At 37.5% G+C, this 7,350-nt stretch overlaps 2 long non-coding RNA genes across 2 annotated transcripts in view; both read left to right on the top strand.

Moving 5' to 3' along the window:
• Positions 1–387: 387 nt before the first annotated feature.
• On the top strand, positions 388–1,800 carry LOC136852289 (uncharacterized). Its single transcript, XR_010857097.1, has 2 exons — positions 388–674; positions 1,658–1,800. It is a non-coding gene; the product is annotated as an uncharacterized lncRNA (long non-coding RNA).
• A 4,076-nt stretch (positions 1,801–5,876) lies between these two features.
• The window catches only part of LOC136852291 (uncharacterized), a 20,199-nt gene continuing 18,725 nt past the window's right edge, over positions 5,877–7,350 (top strand). The window contains exon 1 of the long non-coding RNA XR_010857102.1: positions 5,877–6,581. This is a non-coding gene — a long non-coding RNA (uncharacterized lncRNA). The remainder of the gene's footprint in view (positions 6,582–7,350) is intronic.

Consider the following 7,350-nt stretch of genomic DNA (forward strand, 5'->3'; position numbering starts at 1 on the left):
GGCCACCTGAAGAAAGGGGATAGGATACAGGGTAAATATAATATGAGCAGCATCCTACCTAATAATCGTGGGATGCTGACTTCCAGAATAACTTATCTAACTTGACCTAGGCACAAGCTTATGTGACGCTGCAAGCAATGGCTGCCCAATAGGGAAAATATCCAGATTTCTGTATGAACTGTGTAGTAGCTAATTGTTTGTTGCCATAAGGGCAATAAAGACGTAATGTGAAACCAAGTTTCACAATGAAGTTGAGGTAGGTATTATTCAGGGCAGGGAGTCATGTGAATTACTTGGGGGATCCAGGGAGGTAGGACTTCACCCATCCATGCCATGGCGCCCAAGGCTAGGTTAGGTAAAGGAAGTCTGGTTGCAATGTAAATGCCTTTAATTATTTAGTGATTTGTTTAGGAATTGATTCATCATCCTCCTCTAATATCTTTATACTACTGTTGTAAGAGTGGTTGTGAATGTAAAATGTTTTCATTTTTGTTTTTCTTTCACTCTGAGTATGGGAGCGCTGTCCTGAATCTTTCGTCTGCATATTGGTAACACTAAAGAAACATGTAAGGGACGAGAACGCTGTTGGTGTGGAAAGGATGTCAACTGGTCCACCCTTCATTTTGGCTAATTTACCAAATTATTAATACAAGTTATTATCTATCCCTTGCAAGGTAAGCTTTTAAAGTCGTAATATTACCATTAGTTGGAACAGATCAGTATCATGAAAGAACAGTAGCAGACAAAGATTTAAGTGCAGCGTTGTTGCATGCACAGTCAAACGTGATTGCAACGCCTTAACTTGGAAAATTTTCATTGTCGTGAAAGATGCTTCATATTCATTAGTTGTCATGGAGTTTTGCTGTGTTGATTTGAGTTATAACTTAGCATTTGATAGGGTTGTAAAACGTTAGAAAAAGATAGTTATAAATATTTTGTTTATATAAAGTTTTTTGTAGATACCAGTGCCAAAAGGGTGCCACAAAATGGCCGTCCGACAGGACATCTTGGGTTTACCCCTACCTCCCTCATGGAAGTTTCCACTGCCGATCACGATCTTAGATTAGGCTATACAGCAATTTAAGAAGGCCTACCCTTAGACTAATCCTGTTTGAATGAGGAATTATGACTATTTTTTTTACAAATAGCTTAGGCTATATATATAAAAGTTCATGAAAACTTAATTACATAGGACTTAGCCTATACCCTCAAAACTAACCTAACTTGTGGCCCATTGTAACCTAGTAAAAAATCAGTCATGTAAACTTGGCATAGGCTATCCTAACGATTTCTGAAGAGGCCTAGCCTAGACTATATCCTGTTAAAAGGCACCTTTGCCTAGTTTTACCTCATTTTAGTTTTAAGTGCTTCTCAGAAATCTTTCAGGTGGTCTTATCCAATGACATATGTTGTGTACAAACATTTAGTACTGTGTGGAGTAGGGTATCGAATGATTTACACCTTACTGTAAATTAATTGATTCCAGGGCTGCTCCATGTTTGATACTTATCCTATTATGAAGGAAAAGCAATTCCCCTAGTATGTAGTTGATATATTTTTTTGAGGTCTCTCAATATAAAGTTATTTTTGTTGTTTTAAAACTACTCACTTGTATTGTTTTCTGGAAATAAAAATTAAATAAAAGGAATATTTCCAGGGACCTAGTCCAGGAGTCCTGAAGAGTATGTAAATTGGATCTAGTCCAGGAGTTCTGAAGACTATGTAAATTAACCAAGTCCGGGAGACTAGGCCTGGGAGAAATTTGGCATGATGTAATGAGTAATACAGAAACGAACTGAGTACCAGGGATTTTCTTCAATACCATCGTACCTTACCACTAAAATGGAAATCAGCACTTCAATTGCCTCCCAGAGGGAAGACATCACTTGGCCTCATCAGTAATAAGACCCGTACACCCAAGGAATATCATGTAATAGCAGGTAGGACAGGCCTACCCTAATTCCCAGGCAGCGTAAACGTCAGTAGTCTTCATACCCACCGTGTCAACTATGACACCGTACCATTCTCCGACCCCTGTCTCCAGGCAAGAAGACTGACAACAGTGCATCTGTATAGTAGTATCATTATTCTCTCTTTTCTCGTATCTTAATGTCATGGTGGGGGAAGAATCCTCTCCGTGACATGGTTAGGTTATATCCCCTCTCAAATGTCTACTCCAAAAATGCTAAATCGGCCTAAAGGAGTCGTCTTCCTACTCTGCATCTGCTCCTGGGAGGTTTAACCCTCTTCACGATAAAAAATTGAAATGAAATTTAATTTGCAATCTCAGTAAATTTGTTGAAATATAAGGGTATTTTGTTTTTTCTGTTATCTTTATTTAAACGTAATTTGACACTCAATACACCTATCCTGTCTAAAATACCTCTACACAGAGAAGAACAATATAAAATGATGCGCAGAGAACACTTATTTTCATAACCTTTCTCTTTCATAAATTCTGTGCCCAACACTGTAATGAAGAATACCACTAGAGATCCTTCACAGAAATGCAACACTGCTTGGCCAATCATGACTACCCTGTGCCCAGTAACCTACCCAAAGTGGTCTGACTGGTCAGCATTTATGCAACTTCTGTTTAGTCTTTAAACAATATTGCACTTCTTTACTTGCCCATTACAATAAATTGGGACATGGTAAAATGACGAAGAGATCACCACCGTGAGCAGTACATTGCGAAATCTTTGACTAAGAGGTAGACTGTCCTAAAACTTACCTGGCCAGTCTAGGCTACTCTGAAACGGCTGCACCAGTGGCTGTTCAACCAACAGGTTACATGCTTTACTTATAACTGCCCGAGCAACTTTGGCCTAACCTTCCCATCTGTAATAAAGCTAATAAAATATACAACTCTAAATGATATACTGTATAAAAATTAATAAAATACCAATTATCCGGAGAAAGTTGACTGATTACAGGCAAGCCAGAGAGTCAAATCAACTACATCTTGCCGGGGGAAGGGTGAGGAACACTGTCACGAAACGTCATAAGTGAAATAATACCAATAAAGCAATAAAATATACAACTCTATTTACCAAATTATCCGAGAATTGACCGGCAAGCCAGAGAGTGTAACGCCAAACCCGGCTAATGAAACCAATCGCGTCGCCAAAACCCGCGTATGAAAAGCATCAGCATACCTATAGAAAACGGTTTTCAGTGTTGCACTCATGGGTAACTAAAGAAAATAAAACAAGTTACGAGCTGCACCCTTTTCTTATGAATCTGTCAAATACAATGATAAAAATAAATCTTAGAAACTATTGGATTTATTTTTATCATCGTTCACTCATATATCAATCATATAAAATACTTTTTTTTCCTTATACTGATATTCTACATGTTTAAATGTATAAATGAATGTATTATACAATTACAAAGCAATATTCTGTTCTATATAAATTTTAACTATTTACATATAAGGTATGCGAATTAACATATATTCAAGATATATTACATAATCGAATTAATAGAGAAATAATCTTTAGTGCCCATAAACCTATACATATTAGGTAATATCCAATAATAGAAAAATAATCTTTAGTGTCCATAATCCTAGACATATTAGGCTATATTCAACATAACTGACTAGACAGATTATATTCAACATAATTATTTACAATTGTATAAGCATTCGTATGGTATACAAGAAGAATATATATACATATAAATTTATATGATGCACACACTAGGGTGGATGTCGAAATTTTGTTTCGGTCGAATTTACCTTGGAAAGTATTCTTTCTGCATCAGCATTTGAGGTTGGTAACGATAAAATGCTCCGAGCAAAGGAAAGCAAAACCTTGAGTTCCGGTTTTCCATTGTCATCTCTCAATTTTGACAGATAAACAAATAGATCCTCGACATTTGTTGAAGCTTTCGAATGTTCAAGAAAGTCAAAGTTGGGGAGATGTCGCCACTCTTCATCCACTTGCCGTAGATCCCCTGAATATATTCGTGGCGCTTCTGAAGCTAAATTTGACAATGATAGCATAATCTGAAGCACATCATTTCTGGTGCAAACCTCTACACTTAAATTACTGCATAATTGCAGGAATTTTGAACCTAGAGGTAACCTTTATTTCAATTGAACACACGCTGTAATCATAAATTGTCGACATCTTTTTTTGTGACATCGGCGATCAGTGCTCTGTTTGAAGCAATTTCTGGCTCTTGCAATATACCGAGAACTTTACTAACCCTTGTATACTTCATTGAGAGGCATAAAGTAACGTCATCACTTCGGTTGATGTGACATGTTTGTGAATCAGTTGCTTTTGCTAGACGAGTAATATATTCTCAGGATATCAAAGTATAAAATCTTACACTACTTATGTAAGATGCGTAATGCAGGTTCCCTCCTTTGGAACGAAGTATTAAATTTATTAAAGTAAGAAAGAATAAAATCAAGAAATTGAAAATAAATACGGAAAGATGGATGATCTTGCAACATGTCAAAAATCGTTTTAGATGTAATTAATCTATCTTCCAAACGCTTGCCAGAAAATTATAAGGTTAATGGTCGCCATTGCTCAAGTACTCGAGATACAGCTGCTGCATGGAGGGAAAGCCATCACGCCTGTGAGGCAGCCGATTTTTTCTCGGCAGGAAAGCAGAGTTCTCGACGGCTTGTCGGCAGTATAAATGCATTCACAACCCGTAGAGTTTTCTCTCGGCATAAATCCTAAAAATTCGGCATTTTGGCAACGCTGCCATACACACGATGTGCTATTCACCCCTTCTTAAGTAACCCTTGCAATGCACTCCATATCCTTTATATATAAACATTCTTTCTCACTCTACTGATATGAATAAACTTACTACACACGTACTGGGCCAAGTTAACCTTTAATAAATCATTGTAAATAGTTTGCAAATACTTGAACATGGTTATAAAATGAAACATTTCTGCTAAAGACCTAATTTGTTTTCATTTGCTATCATCACTCTCTCTCTCTCTCCCTCCGAGCTGTAAGATTTAAATGGCGTGAATGAGTGATTTATACACACACACACATATATATATATATATATATATATATATATATATATATATATATATATATATATATCACTTTATATATATATAATACATATGTAAGAATCTAATTTACCAGAAACATATGTAATTCTAATTATTAATGCCTCTTAACTTCTCAATTCTTCGCGCTTTTTGGATATGCTTGTAACTACGAAGCCGTGACATCCAAACACAAGAAATTGAAGAGACTTGTGATTTGCGGGTCGTGGTCAGGTCGGCAACGTGACCTCCTTGTGGTTAAGGTGACCCGGGTTCGTCTCCCGCGACCGGCAAATCACAAGTCTTCAATTTCTTGTGTTTGGATGTCACGGCTTCGTAGTTACAAGCATATCCAAAAAGCGCGAAGAATTCGAGAAGTTAAGAGGGCATTGTGGCTATTAGAATTACATATGTACATATAGTATATATATATATATATATATATATATATATATATATATATATATATATATATATATATATATATATATATACACACACACACACACACACATATATATATATATATATATATATATATATATATATATATATATATATATATATATATATATATATATATATATATATACTGTATATGTACTAGACCACCCGTGGCCCGTTGGGTCACGTTTATATTAACAGATGAGTAGTTTAAATGAGAAAGAGACGAATGAATTGATAGAAAAAATTTACTTTCTAATATTTGCCCTCTTGCATAATTAAATCTTTAAGAATCTATAGCATGTAATATTTTGTAAATTTCAATTAATTCTGGATTAAAGATGAAAATTTCCTCGTTTATTAATTTTTCCATCTTTTTTTCTTCCGCAGATGATATAAGATTGACCTGGGAGTCAGTCAGCAGTGTGTCGCTGAAAAATTTGTGCATATATACGTGAACATCCGCATGACTTCAGGATTCCAGAATCTGTCTTCGCAATTATTGGACTAAAACGTCGTCATGATGACGTCCTCACGACTCCTCATAAATTCAAGCCGTCTACAGCTCCTGAATCATCCATGGAGAAACACCCCTTTGATTATAACGCCTTCTTAAAGTCCTAAAAGACTCCAGGATCCTGTGAACGCGTCTTTACCCATGAAGATAGGGATTCGAAGAACGTTCGAAATGAATTGCCAGGACGAAGCTCCGAAGGACAGAAGTACCACGAACCCCCACGAACCATCGCAAGACTTATTAGAAAACTAGGCTCAGGGCAACGGGCTAGGTTCACAAGTCTCTTTACGAAGTGAGTGAAAATCATAAAATAAAAATGAGCGTTCAGGCAGGACCACATGTGAAATTATCCGTCCCATTCCTCAGGTAATCAAAGCTGGAAATTCCTCAGGTAATCAAAGCTGGAAATTCCTCAGGTAATCAAAGCTGGAAATTCCTCAGGTAATCTAAGCTGGAAATTCCTCAAGCAATCTAAGCTGGAAATTCCTCAGGCAATCTAAGCTGGAAATTCCTCAGCAACGAAGAAAGAAGAGAGAGGACGAAGATTCCTATAGACGGGACGAGAAGGATCTTAAGAAGCAAGTAAGTGATTATATGTAGTTTTTCCTTTGCTTTCTCTCTCTCTCTATCTATCTATCTTTCTCTTTCACCTTTATTCTTTTTCTGTCTCTTTCTCTTTCTTCTTTTCTCTGTGAAGAGAGGTAGGAAGAGGAGAAGGGGCACAGGGCAGGAAGGGAGGTTCCCCCACCTCCCTTTCAGCCCTTCGCTTCTTTTCCTCTCTCTCTCTCTCTTTCTCCTTCTTTCTTCCTTTCTCTGTCTCTTTCTCTCTCCTTCTCTCTGTGAGAGTAGGAAGAGGAGAAGGGGCACAGGCAGGAAGGAGGTTCCCCACCTCCCTTTCAGCCCTTCGCTTCTTTCCTCTCTCTCCTTCTCCTCTTTCTCTTTCTTTCTCTGCTCCTTTCAGCACACAGCTTTTTCCCACCTCTCTCTCAGTCCTTCTCTCTCTTTCTGTTTGTCCGTTTCTTTCCTTATTCTGCATCTTTCAGCAATCTTCTTTCCTTTCTCTTCTTCTGTTTGTCCTTTCTTCCTTTTCTATATCTTTCAGCCCTGAGCTTCTTTCCCAGTCCTCCTCTCTCTCTCTCTCTTTTCTCTCTCTTTCTCCTTTCTCCTTTCTTTCTCTGTCTCTTTCTCTCTCTCCTTCTCTCTGTGAGAGGTAGGAAGAGGAGAAGGGGACAGGCAGGAAGGAGGTCCCACCCTCCCTTTCAGTCCTTCCTTCTTTCCTCTCTCTCTCTCTCTTCTCTTCTTCTTCTTCTTCCTTTCTCTGTCTCTTTCTCTCTCTCTCTTCTCTCTGTGA

This window comes from Macrobrachium rosenbergii, chromosome 25 (assembly GCF_040412425.1).
Source record: "Macrobrachium rosenbergii isolate ZJJX-2024 chromosome 25, ASM4041242v1, whole genome shotgun sequence".
In the NCBI taxonomy this organism is placed as follows: Eukaryota; Metazoa; Arthropoda; class Malacostraca; order Decapoda; family Palaemonidae; genus Macrobrachium; species Macrobrachium rosenbergii.